This window comes from Zalophus californianus, chromosome 6, assembly GCF_009762305.2.
Source record: "Zalophus californianus isolate mZalCal1 chromosome 6, mZalCal1.pri.v2, whole genome shotgun sequence".
Lineage (NCBI taxonomy): Eukaryota > Metazoa > Chordata > Mammalia > Carnivora > Otariidae > Zalophus > Zalophus californianus.
This window is the reverse complement of record NC_045600.1, coordinates 64,101,144-64,124,912: the sequence shown is the minus strand read 5'-3', so window position 1 is coordinate 64,124,912 and position 23,769 is coordinate 64,101,144. Positions and strand designations below refer to the sequence as shown.

The following is a 23,769-nucleotide window of genomic DNA, read 5'->3' as shown; positions in this document are numbered from 1 at the left end:
CTTGTTTATTTTCTGTCAAATGCAGAATTTTAAAAATTTTTATAGAATTTACTGGCATGGAATAGGAGTGCAATAAACGTTTATTAAACACACACATACCCTTGATCAGGTTATATCAAATTCTCACTCTTCCTAAGGCTGGTACAGGACAATTTTGTGTCTGTGTGGCGCCTTCTGCATAGTTGAGCTCATTGAAGTTGTGTTGAATTCATCACTTAACTTTATTATATGTGGAAGGGACGGGTGGTGATATGAAAGGGGCAGGAGGACAAATGGGCTGCTACGTCCCTAGCACCACACAGTCCCTTTCAACCCACTGGTTGTTCATCCTCTTGTAAAAACCCTTCCTCCCCTGAGCCCCCTGGTACCTGGCTCATACTTATGCCTCCTCGCTGCCATTTCCAGACCCTGCATTCATCCAGGGGGACCTTAGCCCAACACCTTCAATTTAGACCTCTGGCTCTTGCTCTACCTGTAATCACAAACTCTAGAATACCAATCTTTGACCCTAAACTTCTACCCTTCCAATTTATTCTCCTTCTATTTGTCCTTGAAACACAGTGAGATGTCCACCCTACATGCCTCCATTTTCAGCCAAACAATTAATGCCCCTTTGGCTTTATGTCCTGTATCCAGCCTAAACACCTGATTCATTTTCTCATTCTGTACAAAGAAGATGTAGCATAGCGGTGGGAAACAGAGACCCTGAAGATACAGACAGGTTCAAACTACACCACTTGCTAAACCACGCACCATTATCCACCTATTGCCAAAGCCAGAAAATGGAGTGTCACCCTCAACAACACATTTTTGCTCACATTACCCTGATATTTAGATGGTCATGAAATCTCAGAGATTCTACTTCCTGCTTCTTTTTTTTTTTTTTTTAAAGATTTTATTTATTCATTCATGAGAGACAGAGGGAGAGAGAGAGAGAAGCAGAGGGAGAAGCAGGCTCCCAAGGAGCAGGGAGCCTGATGCGGGACTCGATCCCAGGACCCTGGGATCATGACCTGAGCCGAAGGCAGACGCTTAACCATCTGAGCCACCCAGGCGCCCCTCTACTTCCTGCTTCTAAAATCTGTCCGCACCACTCTACTCCTACTGTCTGTCTCTCAGCTAATCTCTTGATATTCAGTATTTCTTGCCAGAATTATTACAATTCCCTCCTGATGCAGTCTCCTCACTTCACTGTCTAGCCAATCTACACTTCACAATTCTACAGAGAGGTCTTTTTAGCATACAAACCTGCTTATATTATTTTGTTGTTTACAATTTCCAATAACTCCCATGGATAAGACTCAAATTGCTTAGCCTGACACAAGGTTCTCATGAATGCACCTCTCCCTGCCCCTCTCTCTTCACCTCCTAGTGTTCCCCTTTGTCAATGCTGTGCAATTCCTGAGCACATCTTTCTCTCCCTACCTTCCTGGTTTTGCCTGAAACGTCTTTTCCTGGTTCTCTATTAGACCAAATTCCACTCACCCTTTAAGATTCATCCAAGCTTTATCTTCTCCTCGAAGCCTTCTCTGACTACCTCTAGCATATGTTAAATATCTCTTTGATATAATTAGGAATTCAATGTAGCTAATGATCTAGTCAGCTAGCTTAAAAAAAAAAGGCATTGTGGGGAGAAACAGGTGCTTATAAAATTACTAGAAGGATTAGAGGAACAAGCTCTTGGCTGAGTTTCCAGGAGGGACTCCCAGACTAACACTGCACAACTGGCCCACCGAGAGATCAGTGCGTCTGTTGTGATCAGAACACGAGATAATAAGGAAGGTGCCACCACAATTCTTAGCTGCCTCTGCCATGATCCAGGTCAGCATGGTACCCAGGAAGCTGGGAACTAGACATTGTTACCACTGCCAGTGAAAAATCAAAACCTGCCACAGCTGCCTATCAGTATGAAGAGTAGCAGCCATAACAGGTGGCCTCCTTCTTGGGGTACTTACACCCACATTCTAAGTCTTTCCAGAAGGTAAGTACATGTGGGGAAATTGAGCTGCAAAGAAACGGGGAAATGTAGTCTTTACTTTTCCCATCCCTAGTGTGCAGAGAGACAGGCTAGAAGGAGGGTGGACTAGAGCAGAGGGAGCCCAGTACACGTATCTGCCTCTCACTCTGTGCTCTTGTGCCATCATGTGCACAGTTTGCAGTAATACCTTCCACTCATGTTCTCCTTAATTGCTTAATTATATCTCTGTCTTATCTGAACAGCCAGTCACCTTCTTGACGACAAACCTATTTTTTTCTCTCATCTTGAAGTACGCCTCACACACAGTAGGTTCTCAGTAAATGTCAATTGAATGAATAAACAAGAAATTTTAGCATGACCTTGGAATTCTCCTTTAATCCACCAGCGGGCAGCTTCTATTAATTCTATCTTCAAAATACCCTTCCAAAGAGCTCTCATCATCTCACCATCTAGGACAACCACCTCATTATTAATTTCTATCCCTTGTCCATCCTGTGGTATAAACTCCATATCACCACCACATAACTTTCTAAAGCATTAATCTTCTCATACCACTCCCCTAAAAGCTAAAAGCCTAAAAGCTTCCAATGGCTTTTTCATTTAGGAAAAGTACAAATTCCTTAGTACAGCATTCAGAGTCTTCCTCCCTCTGTGCACAGTCTCCTTTTCAAGAAAGCTTCTCTGCAGTTCTAGAGCAATGGTGTTTACGCTGTGTTGCCCAGGGCCCAGAGGCTCCACGGGGCTGTTTCTAGAGCCTCTGAAGGGCAGAGGGGGAGGCCACGCAGATGAGGCTCTAATCCCCCATTTCACTTCAGGCAGAGCTACTCTGCTCAGTCTGATTCAAGTATTGTGTTTCATATAAGACTGTGTTGAGAAAGGGGCGCCTGGGTGGCTCAGTCATTAAGCGTCTGCCTTCGGCTCAGGTCATGATCCCAGGGTCCTGGGTTCGAGCCCCGCATCAGGCTTCCTGCTCGGCAGAAGCCTGCTTCTCCCTCTCCAACTCCCCCTGCTTGTGTTCCCTCTCTTGCTGTGTCTTTCTCTGTCAAATAAATAAAATCTTTAAAAAAAAAAAAGTGTGTTGAGAAAAAGCTTACATTGCTATGGGGAAAAGAAAAAAACATACTTTAGACAGCAGTTTCTAAGGTACTTCATAGTGCAGGTATAGCAGTCATCCTAATAAATTAAGTTTAATTATATACATGTGTGGTACTGCATCTGGCTCATGTTTTAATCCCTTATGTTTAACCCAGTGGAGGCAATCAATAGCATTTGTCCATCTGGATGAGGAGCTAAGGCTTAACGAAGACATCATGGTAGTCATCAACTTCATGCAGAGCTGTAAGGGAGAAGAGGGTTGGACTTCCTCTACTTCCTCAGAAAGACAAAAAGTCTGAATCAAGGGAAGTGTTACAGAGATGAAGTTTTTGATCCATTTGAACAACTGTTAATTTGACCTCAGCAGTTGTGGACTTCCTTGCAAAACCTCTCTGACAGCAGAATTATCTGCCACGAATGGCACATAAGTGATCTCATTGTGGGGCTGGCCCTCCCACTAGAAAACCTTGCAGGTCCGTTTGTCTTCTGTGCCTCCATGATCTGTTGTAATGAACAGTAAGTCCCCAGTGAGATTCCAGATGGCTCAGTATCTGGATTTCCGAGACTGCCGTATCAACAGTATTTTTCTTTTTAGTTGAAAGTGAATTGGTTTGCTACTTTTACATGATCGAAATGGTTGCTGTCTGTTTCTGACGAAGGTCATTCTAGAAAGGTGCCCTGGAACTGAAGGGGTGTCAGATGGGGGAGCCGACGCTGTCACTGAAGCGATGTTGTTGGCGTTTTCTGGTCACAGATTTGCTACGGCAGCACATTTAGAGGTAAATGTATAGCTTCTGCTTCTTAGTAGTAAAGTAAATTCACTTGACTGAGGTCTTGGATTGTGGGGGATTCTGCAGTCTCTGTGGGTAGTCAGCAGCTTTAGACATGAAGGCTTTACGGCCTCCTCTTTTACGTTGTACTTTCACTGCCATTTGATTGGGTTTTCCCACTTGGAGATTGGATAATGGTACATTTTATTCCCAGATCAACTAACTTTCCACTAGAAACCAAGAAGATTACTTATTGTTTCCACACCTTGGGATCTTTTGTGGGGTGGGTCATGGAACACATTGGCAGGCAAGACAAACAATGACCCCAGAACTGCCTCGGTTCACAGGGAATGACACAGTCTACACTACTTAGAAACAGTGAAAGAATTTGTTTGCTCACTTAACTGAACCAAATAACCTATCTTTACTGGGAATAGTTTATCAGATGTAAAAATACTAGATGTAGTTTAATAATTCTGTTGTATTAATATTACTCTAGTTAATTCCTGAAGTCCCGGCTAATATCTTCAGAGAAGAATGGTTAGCACAATTAATTAATTGTATTTCTTTTTATCTTTCTTTTTCCTGAGATGGTTGTTTGATTGAAGGCTTATGGCATAGTATTTTTCTTTAATAAGGAGAATGTTTGATTTTATAAACCTCCTATCACATAAGGACACAAACTCAACTAATAAACTTCAAAGAACCTTTCTTTGTATCTAGATAGGATACTTTCCTTGATCACCTAGCCTTGTGTACTGAAGACTAAACAGAAGTTAAGTTATGGGATGCCTGGGTGGCTCAGTTGTTAAGCGTCTGCCTTCGGCTCAGGTCATGATCTCAGGGTCCTGGGATCGAGCCCCGCATCAGGCTCCCTGCTTGGCGGGAAGCCTGTTTCTCCCTCTCCTGCTCCCCCTGCTTGTGTTCCATCTCTCGCTATGTCTCTCTCTGTCAAATAAATAAAATCTTTAAAAACAAAAAACAAAGTATAATTTATGCATTTTGTAATAGATATCATTTACACCAACATGCATTCTAAATACAGGGCTAGCCTCCAGCACTATACAGTTAATGATCACCAGAATATTTTCTTTTGTAGCTTAATCTGCCCTATATCTGTTGGCCTCTTATACATATATGCACACATTCCATGTCATGGATTTCTCCCTAATTCTGTTATGTTCTCTGCTGTTACTGCCAGTTGTTAATGGGGCAAAGGAGAAATAATGGTATTTGAAATGCTGTTTCCTGAGATGAGTATTCTTTCAGATCCAACCATTGATCTGTAGCTAAAGATTCCCTTTTAAATTCTGTCAAAATCATTAGGGGTCTCATTTTCTTTAACCTGATGCTACATTAGCAAGATAGTTTAGTTATTCAGCATTTGCAACACAGTGAATAAGAAAGGAATTTATGTAATTGTCCACAGCTTAAACTAACAGCATTGAAAACCCAGATAGTATGTGTTACAAGCATATGGCCCATTTTCATGACTAATCACTGGAGATATGTAAATGATGTCACCATAGAAGCAGCAGAAGGAAATATAAAAATATGTGATATAATTATGTTTCAGAGGAAGAATAACCTATTATATTACACAGGATCAGCTCTAAAAAGAATCAAGAAACTTCTTGTGTGTGGCCAAGGATCAAATCCTGCTTTATTTTATAGGCTCAAACAAATTCAGAAACCACAGTCCAGGATTTCTTTTTTTTTTTAAAGATTTTATTTATTTATTTGACACAGAGAGACACAGCGAGAGAGGGAACACAAGCAGTGGGAGTGGGAGAGTGAGAAGCAGGCTTCCCGTGGAGCAGGGAGCCCGATGTGGGGCTCGATCCTAGGACCCCGGGATCATGACCTGAGCCAAAGGCAGACGCTTAACAACTGAGCCACCCAGGCACCCCACAGTCCAGGATTAAAAGGACTGTCATAAGAGATGCAAAATGCTTAGCACAGACACAATCTTTTTTTTTTTAAGATTTTATTTATTTATTAGAGAGAGAGAGAGAATGAGAGAGAGAAAGCACAAAGGGGAAAAGGGTCAGAGGGTCAGAGGGTCAGAGGGAGAAGCAGACTCCCTGCTGAGCAGGAAGCCCGATGTGGGACTCGATCCCGGGACTCCAGGATCATGACCTGAGCCGAAGGCAGTCGCTTAACCAACTGAGCCACCCAGGCACCCCAGACACAATCTTTGATGCAAATGTCACAGTTCTAAAAATCCCTGGTAGCACTGGGCAGCCTTTGAAATTTGGTCATATGTTGAGCTTGTCGATATGCTGCCCATTCTGCCAGAGGCTTAAAATTGGTTCTTTCTTGGGTCACTTAGGGTGGGGGAATGCAAAATTTGTTGGTCATTCATTATACGTATAAGGCAACATCTGTTCTCTGTTCATTTTTTGTCTGCATTTCTCCCTTCAGAGTCTGTTAAATAAACATAAAAATGAACTTTGTGGTTGAAATTTGCTAACCTAAAGTTGAAAATAGGTAGGCATATTACCTGGGCTAACATTTAACTGGAATGCACCAGCTGTTAAAACACTAACCCCTTCCGTTGGTTGGTCCATAGCCTCTATCCTGACACTCCCAAGTGTCTCTGGCTGCCTCAGCCCCTCCCTGGGGACTCTGTAGGCCTTTCTATAATCTAGCAACTTAAGGGATAATGCCTGGTTTGGCAGGGTCTCCGGGACCCTGCTGGGGCAGTATGTTGAATATTTTGAATAGTATCTCTGCATATTACCTAACTCTCTGGAAAGCAGACTGGCCATAAAAGACTGGAATGTTTTGGGCACCTGGGTAGCTCAGTCGGTTGGGTTTCTGCCTTCCGCTCAGGTCATGATCTCAGGGTCCTGGGATCCAGTCCCGCATCAGGCTCCCTGCTGAGCGGGGAGTCTGCTTCTCCCTCTTACTCTGCTCTTCCCCTCCTGCTCCTGCTCTCTCTCTCTTGTCTCTCTCTCAAATAAATAAATAAAATCTTAAAAAAAAAAAAAAAGACTGGAATGTTTCTACCCCTCCATATTGAGCAGTATAACATTATCCAGTCAGGATCCTAGCAGGAAAGAGATGGCATACCCAAATGAAGATAATCGTTGAAAATCAACTTATAAGGAACTATTTACCAAGATGAGGGTGGGATGGTAGCTGGGGAGGGAACCCCAGGGGTTCCACAATAACCCAGGGCTAGAAGCCGTACAACCACCCTCACCCTGGGTTTGGGTGAAGGGAAGAGGTGTGGCAGTAATATAGAGAAGGCTGCCTTGAGGCAAGTGACCTTAGGTCAAGTATTAAGTCAACCCAAAGCAGGCCTGAGGCAGAGATTCTGATTACCACGAACAACTCTTAGAGGGCCCATCTCCTGTGAACTCCCCATTGGCGGAACCCAGTGGGAAGCCAAGAGGCCCAAGAGCCCATGGACATGGTCTATGGGTTGTGCCTCCCAGGGCAGGTGTCAGAGTGGAGACAGGAGAGAGCCTGTCGGGAGGGGTGAAAGGAAGGCATCCAGCCAACTATCTAACTGTTGCCCTTCTATGGAATTTTTCCAAATAGGTCATATCCCACATGAAGTGCTCTTCACAAGGAAAAAATATGAGAGATTTAGCTTTTTCTTTGAATTTATTACTTTAGATTAGGAAATGTAACTTTTTGTTTTGTTAACTAACTTCATTCTCCAGGTTATGCTCAGTACCATACCAAGCCACACCTCTCAAATGGATTTTTCACAATCAGGTTTACACAAAATGTCAATATTAGAATCATTAAAAAAAAAAAAAAAAATAGGTGTGCGATTGTTCAGCAGAGATTCCTGAAAATAAAGTGACAGAAACTCAAACAGATGTAATTACTCACGGGGTGGGCAGTGTAATCAGTTATACTCAGTAAGATTCTGTTGAATCCTTGTGATGTCTACAGGTGTGAAAATACAACTCTCTTAGCAACTCTGTGAGTAAAATACACTGTCTTAGAGAGATCACAGTTATCTCTGACCAAACGGACTCATATTCCTTCTCCATGCAAGAATAGATGCTTATTATCTACATATTAAAGGATCAAAAGATAGATTACAGAACAAAGAGGAACTGTGCCTTTTTTTTTTTTTTGCCTTTGTTTCTTTCCAGCTCCATCTCCAAAATGTTGAGCACACAATGGCCTTATCAGAGTTGGATTTATGCTGCCTACTGTTTGCCTCCAGGGTCCCACAGCTTTCTATTGCCACTCACTTGGCACTTTGAGACTTTAAGGAACCATCAAGGTGGTAAAGTACATGCATGGTTAGCCAACAGTGATGGAAATGGTTTCCAAGGTGTGGGACAGCAAAAATCCTGTGCCCTGATGATATGGTCAACTTGGAAGTGTTTCCACTGCCAAATCCAAGAGGCACCCCTGGCCACCCTGGGATGCCTGGAGCATTTCATCCCAGCAGTAACAACCTTCATCCCACGTTTGGTATCGTGGGAGAGCTGAGTCCTGGATTTCAGTTAGGCAAATTGCTTAACCTCTTACACGTATTCGACTTTAGTAGACTTTTGTGAGCATTACTTAGCACAGGGCTGACTTGCCCCGGTCAGAGAACCACTTTCCTTTTAGCCAAAGTCCTAAATGGCCATTTTTACTCCTTTGTTAACTGCAGCTCTTGAACTCATGATGATGTCAGCCCTCCTTGGCACTGAACTAAGGAAATTATAATGTTGTTACCTCTTACGGATATTATCTAATACAAAAATATACAAACAGCTTTGTATCTGGACGAGGATTCCATCCAAACAGAAGAGAAAGGAATGAATTTTAAAGTTTTTTGAGTATTGAGGGTTTGGTGTTTTTTTGTTTTGTTTTGTTTTTGTAATTGTATGCCTCAAGTGGGTAGCAAGAAATTTGGATAATGAAAACATAACAGGGAATTTCAAGTTCAAATATTTGTTAAGGGTCTACTGAGTGCCCAGCACTGTTCCAGGTACTGACATAATGATAGAAAATGATGTCTACCTTGGCCTCCAGAAGCACATGGTCTAATAGAAGAGTACATTAAGGCTTAGGAGCACAGTAGGGAGTATTTTTTATTTACTTATTTTAATTTAATTTTTTAATTTAAATTCAATTTAGTTAACATATAGTGTATTATTAATTTCAGGGGTAGAATTTAGTGATCCATCAGTTGTATATAACACCTGGTGCTCATTACATCAAGTGCCCTCCTTAATGTCCATCACCCAGTTACCCCATCCCCCACCCACCTCCCCTCCAGCAACTCTCAGTTTGTTCCCTATAGTTAAGAGTCTCTTACGGTTTGCTTCCCTCTCTGTTTTTATCTTATTTTTCCTTCCCTTCCCCTATGTTCATCTATTTTGTTTCTTAAATTCCACAATGAGTAAAATCATACAGTATTTGTCTTTCTCTGACCAACTTAATTTGCTTACACAATACCCTCTAGTTCTGTCTACATCGTTGCAAATGGCAAGATTTCATTATTATTTTTTTTAATTGTATTTATTTGACAGAGAGAGAGAGTGAGCACAAAGCAGGGGGAGAAGAGAGGGAGAAGCAGACTCCCCGCTGAGCAGGGAGGGATCCCGATGCGGGACTCGATCCCAGGACCCCGGGATCATGACCTGAACTGAAGGCAGACACTTAACCGACTGAGCCACCCAGGTGCCCCAAAATTTCATTATTTTTGATGGCTGAGTAATATTCCATTGTGCATATGTGCCACACCTTCTTTATCCATTCATCTGTCAATGGACATCTGGGCTCTTTTCATAGTTTGGCTATTGTGGCCATTGCTGCTATAAACCTTGGGGTGCAGGTGCCCCTTTGAATCAGCATTTTTGTATCCTTTGGATAAATACCTAGTAGTGCAATTGCTGGGTCCTAGGGTAGTTCTATTTTTAACTTTTTGAGGAACCTCCATGCTGTTTTCCAGAGTGACTGCACCAGTTTGCATTCCCACCAACAGTGTAAGAGGGTTCCCCTTTCTCTGCATCCCTGCCAACATCTGTCGTTTCCTGAGTTGTTAATTTTAGACATTCTGATCCATGTGGGGTGGTATCTCACTGTGGTTTTGATTTGTATTTCAGAAGGGACTATTCAGCAGCTAGAGGGAGAGGTAGAAACAGGGAAGAGGTGACATTTGAGCTGGACTTTAAAAGACAAATTCTAAGCAGAGGAAAACCTAGGCAAAGGCATGGGATGTGAAAACCAGCATGGTGGGTTTGAACAGGCATGGTAGGGATGTGTCTGGAGGGGGAGTAGAGACTTGTGGAGGGCCTGGTGCTAGGAGCTTGGATTTCATGCAGTGAGCAGTGGGGAGCTATTGCATGACCTCCAACCGAGCAGGGACATGGTCAGATTAGCAGCCTCATGTGGGTACGAGGGATGAACTAAATGTGTATTGGACCTTGACATATATGAAATAGCTTTCTAATTTGCTTTAATTTCAGTTAACAGTGAAATTAATTGTATATCAGTCAGAGTCCTGTCAGGAGTCAGAAATCGGATCAGTTAGTTTAATAGGGAGAATGTAATACCCAGAACTCTTAACTAGGCGTTGAAGAAAAGCCAGAGAGTACATTAAGGTATCATGATGGTGGTAACTGAGGGGAAGCAGCTGCCAGCCCCAAGGCTAGAGGAGCAGCAGAAGAGGTCAGCATTTTTTAAAATGTAGAAAATTTGGGGGGTGGTGGTCACGTACCACGAGGCTGGTTCTGTGAGTATTGGAAAACCTGCCAACTAGAATCACCTGCTGCTACCGGAATGATGGGCCTCCCCAGGTGAAGCCCTGAGACTGGGGAGCTGCTGATAAATAGGAAGCAAACAGCAAGCACTCAGCAGAGAGCAGGCCCTTTCTTTCCCTCTGCGGCCTTGCAGGCTCCATCCAGCACGCCTCCCTGGCACAGCCTAAGAGCAGCACAGAGCCCTGGCCCACAACTGCCAGGAGGAGCAAAGAGGGGCGAGTTTGGAGCTGTTTATTATAGCTTAATAACGAGCACAACTGCCGTTCCCACAGGACTGTGGATACCAGTGGATGGGAAGAAACTGAGCAGACATCCTAGAAGCTAAACATTTCCTGGAACATTAGCAGGTAATCATTCACCTTTTAGGCTTATGGTCATAATGACCCATGGGTGCTATTAGCTCTCTCTGTGACCCCTAATTCACATTCTTCAATGTCTTGGGACCTACTGCTTTTCCTCTGACACCTCCCACCCCAAGTCTGTTATCCTGTAGACCCTGGAACTTTAGGGAAAAGACATGAGTTGGCCCAGGCTCATCAAAAGGTGGGCAATGCTCCCTTGGTCCTACAGCCTCATGCTTATCTTCTCTGATAATCTGAGATTCTCGGAGAATTCTCTGAGGTAACTGAGGGGAAGCAGCTGCCAGCCCCAAGGCTAGAGGAGCAGCAGAAGAGGTCAGCATTTTTTAAAATGTAGAAGTCATTGATAGATGTCATTGATAGAAAAATCATGCTTCCTTTACTGTCCCTGCCTGTATTTTGCTTAGGGCCTTGCTCTTTGTGGTTATCTGTATGTAAGTATACAACTGAATTCAGGAGGCTCGATCATGTGAATTAAGCATCTGATTATGCACGGCTGGTATTTGTCTCCTGTTGGTTTCCCTGTGTAAGTCTTGCCTCACCCACTAGATGACAGTCTTCTCGAGGGCAAATCCTTGCGGCCTGCGAACATGAGGATTCCTAGTCAGCAGGTTCAAACCCCAGCTCTAACGCTTGTTAAATAAGTAAGTTACTTAATCTCTCTAAGCCTTAGTTGCCTCATCTGCAAAATAGGGGGTAGTATTTGTTTTCACGGGGTTGTGATGGTGAAATAAAATGATCTCCTAACACAGAGCCTGGTCCTTCCTAGGTGTTTAATAATTTACTTCCCTTCTCCGCCCCTTACTTTGTGTGTCTTCCACCATTTCTCAACACGCTAGGAATGCAGTAACCTGGATGACCTGACTGAACAAAATAGAGAAGTTGGGGAATCCTTTTAGGAGAGAATCTGAAATGTCCTTATGCAATTTCCCTCTTCCCCAGTCATCTAGAACATCGGGTACACCGGTAACAATGTAAAAAGCCATATAATGGCTGGAAGTTATTTCTGAAGAGGAAGGTCGTCTTTAGTGTGTGTAGACACGAGCCGCCGGATATGGTGTCAGAACAATAGCTATTCGTTGTGTCGGTTTCAAAGCTGGCACCAGCAAGCTAGCATTCCCATGTGGTTCCCACACAAACAGATCTCGAGCAAAATTTCCGTGACCCGATGGAATGGTGTAAACAACTCATTGCAAGAGCTTTTTACATCTATCCCCATGTCACTCATTTAAACACTCAAGGCTTTTCAGGGAGCCTTGTAAGCACTGCTTAAGAATTTTCTTTTTGCAACAAATGTTCATCCACCCCTGTGTTTTGTTGCTGAGTACACAGAGTAAACGGCTCCGTTCCTTCCATCAGAGCTGTAGATGGGAGACCCGGCCCTCAGATGGCACAGGTTAAGGGAGAAGTCCTTTAAGGGCAGCAAAGCGTTAACGGGTTGGGCTGGCTGAGGCTGCTAGAGGTCTTGACTCCAGGACCAAGGAATAATGACAGGCTTTTTATTTTTAAGTAGTAGTTAGCATTTGATAGCCCTTCCTATTTGCAGTGACCTTTACAACTATTGTTATTAGTTATTCCTCCCAGCGGCTCTTTGAACTAAATGACAAAACTATTTTTACTCAAATGCACCGACTCCCTCTCCTTCCAGTCCAATCACAAGACCGGTGGGGTTCTCTGTACCTCACGCTGATGCGGAGGATTGAGCGTCGAGCTCCGTGATAAAGAATATGTTCAAGTCAAAACAGAATAAAATACAGTGCATTTTAATATATTCAATGCAAGTTAGATCCTATCACTCCTCTACTTGAAACCCCACGACAGTTCCTCGTCTTACTTGGTATAAAAGCCTGGCAGACCTGCCACCCTTCCCTCACCGTTTGGACCTTAACCTCCTCTCTTCGCCTAACCCTGCCCCAGTCACACCGGCCTTCTTGCATCTCCTCCACTCAGGTGGGCTCTTGTCCCAGCCTCTGCATTGGGTGTGTCCTCTGCCTCCAATGTTATCCCTTCAGATACCGACATGACTGACTCTCTCTTCCTTTTAGCCTTCACTTTAGTGTCACCTTCTCAAAGAGGTCTCCCCTTCCAGCCTAATTTAAAGCTACAACTGTGATCGAGTAGTTAAAGCCTTTTAATATATCATGTAATTTACTCAGCTATTAGGTTTGCTGTTTATTTTTCCTCCTCCCACAAGACTGTAAAATCCACAAAGGTAGGGATCTTCGTCTGTTTAGCTCCCTGCGATACACCCAGCACACGGAAGGCATGGAATAGATATTTGCTGAATGGACAAATACTACTCCTCTGAAGGTCGTTGTCATGAAATTTGACCTACAGACTTAGACTGTGTCTCAATATGTGGTTTATCTTTATATTCCTTAGCCATAGTTCCTATGCTTATTTCCCACTTAAACAACTCATTTTTATAGCAATTCTGTAGAGATAAGTGAAGCCCACAGATTCTTAAAGTTGCAAGGAAACATAAAATCTCGGTGTGGCAGCATAGGAAAGACTTGGTGGGTATTGTAGCCACTCATCTATTCTCATCCCATCAACGGCATAGCCACATGGCCTTGCATCTCCCTTTCCATTTTTACAGGGGTAGATTGAAGCATTAGTGAAAAGGCTCGGCTCTGTGATCAGGCGCCCCTATCAGCTAATTCTTGTTCTATCAGTGTCTACCATGTGACCTTGAACAGGTATTTTAGCTTCCCCCAGCCTCAGTTTCCTGTAAAATGGTAATGAAAATCATCTCCGTCTCAGAGGGTTTTGTGAGGATTAATGAGTTAAGGCATGTAAAGAGTTTGGCATATAATGAGCATCAAATCAATAGGAGCTGTTATTTTTTATTCTGATTTTTAGAAAGTCCTAAATGTTGAGTTTAATCAAGTCTTATTTACGACTTGGATATGACTGATTTAACATACTTCACCAGTTTGGGGGAGGGGGTGCAACAAAGAATAGGAATATCCTTTTCCCCCCAGTCAGTTGCCAGAACACCTTCCTGCTCACATTAGTAGGGATTCCAAAACTTCTCTCTTAAGGCCCCAACCACCTCCCACCTCTTCTGAACATCCAAGAACACCAAGAACACCCTGGTCTGAATTCATTCTGAAGGGTCAGTCTTGGGTGTGAGTGATCTGCAGTGTTGTTGTAAACTGGCTCCACAGAGTATTTTCTCCCACTGCTGCAGGGATTCCCTTGTTGCCCTAGAATCTCCACATAGTGCATGTGCTTGGGCTCCAAGATGACAGCTCTCTTGGTTTATAGTGCTCAGTCGTGGTGCTCCAATCACACCCACATCCGGAAGGTTTCCAGTCTCAGCCATGGCCTGTGTTTGAACCAGCCTCCTCCAACTCCCACAAAGATTACCCTGCCTCCCTGCTGGTAACCAAGACCTGCCCCTTTCCTCATGGTGAGTTTTGGGGACCCCCTTTGGGGTCTTTGGGGTCTCTTTCTCCCAGGAGGCTTCTTATGGGGTCTGTCCTAACCCATCAGGGAGACTCTTGAACTCCATGTGCTTTCCCACCTCTCATCAGAAACCAGCTCTGCATAACAAAGAGTATTAGACATGCAGACCTTGTTGAGCTGTAAGAAGCTTTACTAGGTTCTCTCTCTCGACCTGTGGGGCATGGCCTCTTAGAGCATCATAAGAACCACTTAATGACTTTTCCCTGAAGGAGGGAGATAGGTATCTGCTTGGCAGAAAAGTCACTGGCATTGCCTAGCTAACTAATTTCAGGTTGCATTCTACCCAACGCCCTGTTATACTTACATTCCCTGAATCTGGTTCTACTTTTTGAAGTCAGTATAAGCCTCTCTTCTTCCCTATGACAGACCATCACCACTAGAAAGCAATTACCCAGGCCCCTCAGATTCTTTTCTTCTCTACTTGTTCCCCAAATTACAGGGTGATCTTAGGTATGTTTTCTCCACAGTAATTGCTGATGCTTATTGAGCTTACTATATGCCAGGCACTGTGCTATGAGCTCTAATGTATTAACTAATTTAATCTTCAAGCAACCCCATGATATTAGCCTCCTTTTGTATCTGAGGGAACTGAAGCTTAGGAAGGCTTAGCAGCATGGCCAAGGGTGTGTATAGCTGCCAGGACTTGAACTCTGGCTATCTGGGTCCAGAGCCTAGTGATGCGGTGCTATTTCCCTAATTCAGTTTCATGGGTTTAATTCTTTCATGAATTCAATTCAGCTCTCTAAATCAGGGATAATACTTATCTCAGAAGATCATGGTAAGGATTAGATGTGATGAAGTATGATAAAGTGCTTAATGCAGTAGCTCCACGAGGGCTCAAAAATATGTTCATTTGTCACTTTTTTCCTTCCATTCAAATCATCTCCTAGTTTAACTCTCACATTTTGAAAGTGCCTGACACAGAATGGGTGCTCAGTGGATGGTAACTACTCCTCTTGTTACAGTGTGTGGTTTGAAGTCCCCTCCCTATCCAGAATAGTCTCCTCTAATTCATTTAGATTGTGGTACTCGGGGCTGCACATGATAAACCAGGTGGGCTGGAATGAAGCAGCGTGGAAAAGGACAGTCACTTTCCACGGGGAGGGAGGTACCTATGAAAATTAAGTCCTATTACCTGTAGTCATTTACACTGTCAATAGGTGTTGAAATTGCTGCTAGTCAAATCCTCGACATGTCTTAGGCTTGTACTGATCCTCACCTCACTTAGCTTGTCCTTGGATAATTGTTTCTTTTCCAAAAATGTTCTTCCCTCCAACCCCCCGATTTCTTAAACACCACGTGTCTGTTGGGGAAGCTTTGAAAAATGCAGAAGAAATCACAAAGAAGGAAATTAAAGTCACTGCGAATAGCATGATCTAGAGATAATCACTATTAATATCTGCATATGTATCTTTCCAGTATATGTGTGGGTGTATTTCTTTTTTATAAAATCAGGATCACACTGTTCAAAATATATTCTGAGTCTGCCACCTTTTACCATTTTCTCCCAGCCTAAGACACCATCATCTCTTCCTTAAAATACCACAAAACTGGGCTGCGTGTGTGGCTTAGTCGGTTGAGCGTCCGACTCTTGATTTTGGCTCAGGTCATGATCTCAGGGTCAAGAGATTGAACCCCGCGTGGGCCTCCATACTCAGCGTGGAGTCTGCTGGAGAGTGTCTCTCTCCCTTTCCCTCTGCCCTTCCTCCCGCTCCTACTCTCTCTCTCTCTCTCGCAAAATAAATGAATAAAATCTTTTTAACAAATGCCACAAAACTATTCGACTACTATCCCCCCAAATTGATTTCCCTAATTCCATTCTTACCCCTCTTCGGCATATTCTTCAAAAAGTAGCCAATATAATCATTTAAAATCATAACTCTCTCCTGCTCACAACCCTCCGATGGTTGCCCATGTCATATGAGGTGAACCCCCATGCTTCCCCTGGCTGGCAGGGCTGCGTATGATGGGGCCTTTCTAACTTCAGTTTCCTTCTCTGCAGCATGCCCACCGGGCTCCCGCCTCACGTACTAGCTTCCGGCCCCAGCCTTTTCCTGCTTTAGGGACTTTGCTCTTCCCAGCACTACGTGGCTCAAACCCTCACTTCAGTCCCTTGTCAGATACCATCCCTCAGAGACCACCTTCCCAGAGTGCCTCTGCTTCCACCATCTCCTCTCCCTTACTCTGACCCATTTTCTCCATTGCCTTCATCATTCTTCTGTAATTTATCATCAGTATTTTATCTTTCCAGTTTTCATCTTGCAGGGTCCCACCATTTCAGCCTGCCAGGTAACTCCTATAATCAGGTACTCTTTTAACTCCTTTTATACATGCCAGTTTAATCTACCCCATCTAAGTGAGGTAGGTACAATTATTATCCCCATTTTCTAGATTGGAAAATTGAGTCAGAGAGTATATGTACCTTCCTTAACATCACACAACCAGTAAGGAGCAGAGCTGGGATCCAAACACAGGCTCCCTGCTTCCACAGCTGGGCTCTCAACCCCTCCTCCACCCACTGGCTGCCTCCTGGTCTTTCTCCCAGCAGATGTCAGTAAACTTCCTTGTCCTGAAAGTCAAGATCACCAGCTGAACAGAGAGGCACTGAAGACTGTGTCAAGTGCCACTAAAATCCGTCTCCAGATTTACGCAAGCCTGTTCTCCAGGCCTCTGTGGGGATTATAGCTGAGCCTTTCTGAGTTCTCCTAACTGTACTGTCATGGAGCTTTCTCCCTGCCTGGTTCACGAAGAAATTGCGCGGCCTTGTTAGGTACTATTTCCTAACTCTGCAATACCTGCGGCACACTGTTAGCGTCCGGGGAACCCCATGAGAGAGATGAGGTTGGTGTGACCCATATTCACTTTCTTGGGTCAACACGAGGTGTCTAATCTCTACTAAAATTTTGCTGAAAGTGTCTGTTATTAAAATGGAGACACTTGTCTCTCTGCAAGTTTCTGGAAGTTCTACCATGCCTCATAAACTCTCATATATTATCTCATTGCCATTTTTTTCAGATACCATAATCAAGAATTCATGTTCTTTTAGGGTACTAGGGCTATGTACTTTGCTGTCCCCGTTGCATTGAGTATTTGGGTGCATGAATGGATGGCTCTGAGATGTAATTCACCACCGGCAGTGGCCAGGAGCTCTCTTCCTATCTCCTCGTATCTCAGACTTTAATTTCCTCTTGGTCATGTTTTTGCTCTCCTTTCTGGCTTGCAGATTGTTCTTCTTGATAGAGAAGATGGGAACAAACTAGGAATTGAGTAATTCCGTTTCACTCTATCACCTCTAAGTTAACTGCGTCACCTGCCCCAAGCAGTAGGCCTACCCTTCTCTTGTTTTTTTTCCTTATTCTGAGCACACCCCAGTGGTTCTTGTTGTTTTTCTGTGTATGCATTAGTCCCAGGCCCCAGCCTCCTACCGCCCTGACTTTATTCTTCATTTCATGCCATTCCTTTGTATCTGCTCTTGGTTGCAAATTCCTCCTTCCTGCCTTTGTAAGTATCCTTATAAAATATAAACTAATTGGAGACACAGTGATTTCTTTGGATCATTTCCTCTCTTCTTCCTGTCTGGAATTATGTATGAGTAGATAGTCAGAATTATATTATGTGGAGCCTCTAATATTTCTGGAGTCAATTTCTATAAGATTAGAGTCTCTGACCATGGGACCAAAGAGCATCTAGCCTAGCGCCTTACACGTAGGAGGCCTGCAGTCTGGTGGTAACAACAACAATGACAGCAGGTGTTTATTTGATTCAGGCGTTGTGCTAGAGGCTTTTATATACCTTACTTTGTTGAATTCTCACAGTCAACATTGAAGGTAGGTCCTATGACTCATGATCCTACTGGGGAACCTGAGACGCAGGGAAGTGATGTCTGCATAGTTGTGAGGGCAGAGTCGGGAGCCTGACTCAGGTCTGTCCGGATTCCTGAGCGTGCACTTTAACTTCCACAGTATGCTGCCCTCGGAGTTTAAGTCCACTGACTCACCCCTTCTTCTCTCTGGACCTGTGGAGTTGTGCTTGCTTACAGTTTCAGGAACATGAAATGCTCATATTCCCTTCTTTGGCTCTTACAAATCATATGATGACAAGGTTCCTTTTCTCTCCCAAGTGCCGGTCACCTCCACGCTGTTGTCCATGTAGTTCTCCCGCATTTGCCAAAAATAGGTCCTTGTCCTTCTGTCAGGTGAGATTGTCGTCAGAGCAAGGCTTGAGTGAATTAGATGCTCTGCTTCTGGGGGAGTAGGGCTCTGAACCGAACTTTGAATGGTCCTTCCATCATTCCGTGGCCTGCAGAGAACAGGCCCTGATGGTGGAGTGACAGGTGCGCCTAGCTGGGTGGGCCCGAGGGGAACCGGCCCTCCATCTTGCTGCTTCCCCACTGAGCTTTTCACAGTCTGGGAATATTATGTTGTTTTGAAGGTTTTTCTTCAACTACGATTTATATGCCACCTACTCTCAAAAAGAATATAAAGTGGTTTACAATAAAGCATGTCAAAAACAGGACAGTTAAAACACATTTTAAAAAGCGCGGCAGATGGAGAGAGGTCAGAAATCACTTGATTTGAATTCCTGACAGGAAGTTTTATAGCACATGAACGTATTTGATTAATTCCCAACACAAACATCTAAGTATGTGGGAATGGGTAAAGAACTCTGCAGATTGAGAGAACCTAGGACAGCAGAGCCCATTCTATATGTGTAATCAAAATAAACGGCATCAGGCCTCATGCCATGTATGGAAATACTCATGAATACTACCTCATCTCAGGAAGCCTCAGGGGAAGGCAACAGAGGGACAATGCATGGATTTACCCTAAATTGAGATTAGCCAGTCTGCTCAAGGGTCATAGCCTGGTTAATTCATCACTGTCGTTGACAAAGGACCACAATAAATTTGTCTTTAAATTTTAATACTGAATTCACGTATTTTACAGCTAGAGCTCACACTGTCCCTTTATCTCTGTGTTACTATTTTTAAGCACAGAATTGGTATAAATCTGTAATGGAACCTTTTAAAATCAACACACTTGCTTCAAGGGAGGCTTTTGTTACGGATGATCTGCTGAACAAGATTTCCAATTGGGAATAGATGAGCGAGGAGTGAATGAATGAAGGCTACATGGTCCCGTAACACCTGTGCACCGATATCACACTAGCTGTATCACAGACAGCTCATTCATTAAGGCTGGGTGTGTTCCCTGGCCATGCTTCCTGCTGTGATGCAGGCTGACACTAGGGTAGTTCTGAGTCAGAACTGGCAGCCAGCAGCATGACTCAGGACAGCATGGGGCAGGGCAAGGAGCACAGTGACCTTGCTGACTCCATCCGGACACACACCTACCACCACCTTGCTAGGTTTACATATGCTCAAGTTCACTCTATAGCCAGATGGAAAGCTAGAGAAGAAACATTGGCAGGAGAGGCTAGGCTCATGAATTTCCATACCACCAGAGACGTGATAGATGCTCAAAGTGACCAAAGAAATCAGAGGAGAGATTCACTGAGGTCCCTGGTGGGCATTTTCTGCCTTCCCTACAATTGTATAGGGGCCTTTCTTTAGTTCATTGAATGGAATCTGAGTGCTAAGACAATCTAGGAACTAAGTACAAGCCAGGTTCAGTTTAAAGCAAACAAAACCAGGCACGAACCATGAACTAGATCTGACTAAAACTATTTTCTTAGTTCTTTCTGCTCCCCTAATGTGAAGTTTCCTAGTAGGTAGGCATTTATGGGAGATGTAATAGTTATTTATTGTAGGCAAATACTGATAGTCTCTTGGGTCCAGGAAGTCATTACAAGTGAGAATGATTGGGACAGGGGAAACGACATTGATAAGTCTGGGTATGGATATTTTTTGTCAGCTTGATAGAATTTGGTGAGCAGTAATTTTTAAAAACCTCTTGTAAGGGTGGATTAAAATACATAACATAAGAACCTTTGGGATGATGTTACAGCAAAAGCCAATCTTCACAAGTGACTATGTGAGTTCACTCAATTTGCCGAGTATTTGTTGACCAGTTGGTTGGTTATTCATTCAGTCCATCTGTTCATCGACCTGTCCTTCCACCATTTACTCACCCAACACTATTGAGCGCCGTATGAGCTGAACTATGTAACCCCACACACAAATTTACATGTATGTTGAAGTTCTAAACTCCAGTACCTCAGAATGTGAATGTTATTTGGAGATAGGGTCTTGAAAAAGTTAAAATGAGGTTAGTAGGTGGGCCCGAAGAGAATATGACCAGAGTCCTTAAAGAAGAGGAGATTTGGACCAAGACATACAGAGGAAAGACCTGTGAAGACAGGGAAGGGATACCGTCCTCTACAAGCCAAGGAGAGAGGCCTCAGAACAAACCAACCCCACTGACACCCTGATCTTAGACTTCTAGCCTCCCAATGGTGAGCAAATACATTTCTGTGGCCCATGGTTCAGGTAGTCCTAGCAAACTAAAACCAGCATCTGTAATACACCGGGGCACTGTGCTAGAGATAGAAATATCATCTCTGCCTTCAAAGAGCTGCCAGGTACAAGACACTGCTAAGTGCTGGGAAAATTACCATGATAAATCAACTACTTAGTTTTGTGAGATGTGTATAGTCTATAAAACGGAAGCACTTGTCCCCGTTGGTCTGATTGGTACATGCCCTCATTTTATTTTGAATTCTGACCAAATTTTTTTCCAGGGTGAGGGATCAGTTTGGAATCAAGTGAAATATATTATCAGCCCTAGGAAATGAAAACCTGCAGAGGTAGGGGAGGTTGTGTGTATTTTTTTTTTTTTTTAATCCACATGGCATTATTTAGGTATAAAATACTCTTCAGAGCATTCTTCCTGTTTTAAACTTGTCAGAAAACTCGTTTTCACAGTCAAATCCTTTCTTTATGGCCGATCCATTTCCTCCCAGCTTACCTGGCTTTTGCTGATCTCCAGAATGAGCAGAAGTATGGCAATGACACCTGGTTCACTTCAATTCTGTTTGTGCAATTGCTGCTTACATGGAGCCACTAACTGAAGGAACAAATCATGAGTTGAACCATGGTGGAGGACATGGAGCAGGGGCCCTGTGGCTTTTGGAGTAGAGTGTAGTCACGTGTTTTAAAAAACAGCATGAACCAGCTGTAGAAACATGGTATTTCTAAAGCTCTAAGGGACTTTGGATATTGTCTAGTCTAAAAACAATCCCTCATATTTTATAGATTTGGAACCGGAGACACAGGTTAAGTATTAAGTGACTCACCTAAGGTCAAAACCAAACCAAACAAACAAAACACAGAAAGCTAGTTAGTAGCAGAAATGGGATGAAGACTCTTGTCTCTTGCTTCAAGTCCAACTGTCTTTTCTGACCCTGTAGGTTCAGGTTTGGGGAGTTATATACTCCAGGGTGAAACCCTCACAAACATCATGTCTGTAATTCAGGTGCATTGTTGCTGAACAGAGGGCTGTCTATTCCTTGGCTTTGGCCTGAAGTGGCTAGAATTCCCATCAGTGTGGGAAACTGAGTAAAGCAAGGATAGCCCTCTTTTCCATTAAAAAATAAAGCTGCTGGTGAACATAACAAATACTTACTAGGTACAACTATGCGGCAGACACTGTGCCGGCCCTTCACGGCAACACAGGAGGGGGGGCATGGTTATCCCCATTTTACATATGGGAACCCTGAGGGTTAAGAGATTATATCTCTTATCCAAGATCTCCCGGTACCAATGGATAGATCCAGGATTTGTTATATTCCACAGCCTGTGATTCTCCTGTGATTCTCCTGTGATTTTATGCTGCCTTCCCTAGCATAATTAATAAACGTTATATGATAAGGCCAAATTAATGTTACGTTAAGGAGTAAAGACACACAAATACAGAGTTATATTTTACTGGTTAACCTTTAACTTTTCTCAGTCACTCTATAACACTGGTTCATCTCCAGGCTAAAATTGAACACCATTGAGGCTCATGGTGGACCTCTTTTGGTCAGGTAAATACCTGGCCCAGAGTTACATAACTTTGGGACAGCTTTGCATTAACAGCCATTGCAAGAAGCTTTCTCTTACCCATATAAAAGAGGAGAGTCACCATCTCCATGAGTCTTCTTGTCTTGCTTATCAGGTCTGGCTTCTTTCTCAGCAGAGATGTGAATCGCTCCTATGAAGATCTTTTTTTTTTTTTTTAATTCCGAGAAGACCTTGGGTACCACGTCCTGTTCTCATAGCCAGAGGTCTGAGTACTTAGGTCTACCACATATTGTTTTTTCTTTTCTAGACACATAAGAGAAGGGCCAGTGATACACAGTGTGTTAGTTTGGCACACTTAGATTCTGTTTGGAGAGTTGCCTTTTCTATGGAGCTAATATTTACTGAGGGTTGATGTCCCGAGCACCATATGGCATCCCAGTCACCGTACTAAGCATTTTCTGTGGATTGTCTCCCTTAGGCCTCAGAGTAAACTTGTGTTGCACCTACCTAGTTTACAGAGGTATAAACACTCGCCAAGGTCAAACATCTCAGCCAGGTTTTTACTGCCATCAAGAAACAGACGTGAGCTTTGAACCCAGGCTATGTGCAAAGCCCTGTGCATGCTGCCTCCTGACAGCGTTTCTTTGTTTCCTTGTGTGTTTCTCCAGTCAGAAGGTTTTTCTCCACCTGACCATTTATTTTCCGTAATTCTTACTCTTGGAACAGATGATTTCCAAGATCCCTTTGAGTATTGAAATTCCGTGACTGATTAAAGTTGGTAATTGATGTAGTTTGATTAATTTGCACCAACGCCTGAGTTCATTTGTTACATGAATTCTTTTACTGAAGACTCCAACAGCTTTTTAGTTTACTTACAGATCTCCTGATGTTAAAGGAATCCTGCTGCTTTTCCCAGAATAACACTTAAAACCTGAATTTTAAAACTGAAGGTTTAAAAACATATCTGAAAGGATTTTTACCATGCACACAGTGTATCAATTTTCCATCTGGACCAAAATAGTCCTTTCAAGCCCCGGTTCTCTTGGTTGTTTTTCCCTGCCTCACGGATGCAGTGCTAATTGCTTGCAGCTTCAGGTCCGTTTTAACATGAGGTAACAATTGCAGCGTCTTGGGGTTGACCGCTGCGTTTGTTAGATGTGCCAGGTCTGCAGTGGGTGTTGGCGCGTCAGGATGCGGAATCCACGTGGAGCTCAACTTCTCTGGGTTGGGGGGGTGGCGCGCTTCCTGAGACCTTCTTGTTGTGCTCCTCTGGAGGTTGGTGCGCCTGTGTGGTTCTACCGCCAGGGCACCTCTTGGTCAACCTGGCAGCTTCGCAGGATGGCCCTTGGGGACAGGCGCAGGCATTTGAGTCCTTCTAGTCAAGCTGTGGTTTTTGGAGAACAGC

General features: G+C 43.5%; 1 protein-coding gene across 2 annotated transcripts in view; it reads left to right on the top strand.

The window, feature by feature from the left end:
- The window catches only part of NUBPL (nucleotide binding protein like), a 279,513-nt gene that overhangs the window by 247,003 nt on the left and 8,741 nt on the right, over positions 1-23,769 (top strand). The window contains exons 16-18 of one of the 2 annotated variants that reach the window (XM_027571565.2): positions 3,733-3,852; positions 7,962-8,095; positions 10,844-10,918. The gene's annotated coding sequence lies outside the window, so the exon portion shown is untranslated. The remainder of the gene's footprint in view (positions 1-3,732; positions 3,853-7,961; positions 8,096-10,843; positions 10,919-23,769) is intronic. The other variant, XM_027571567.2, reaches the window with a different exon arrangement.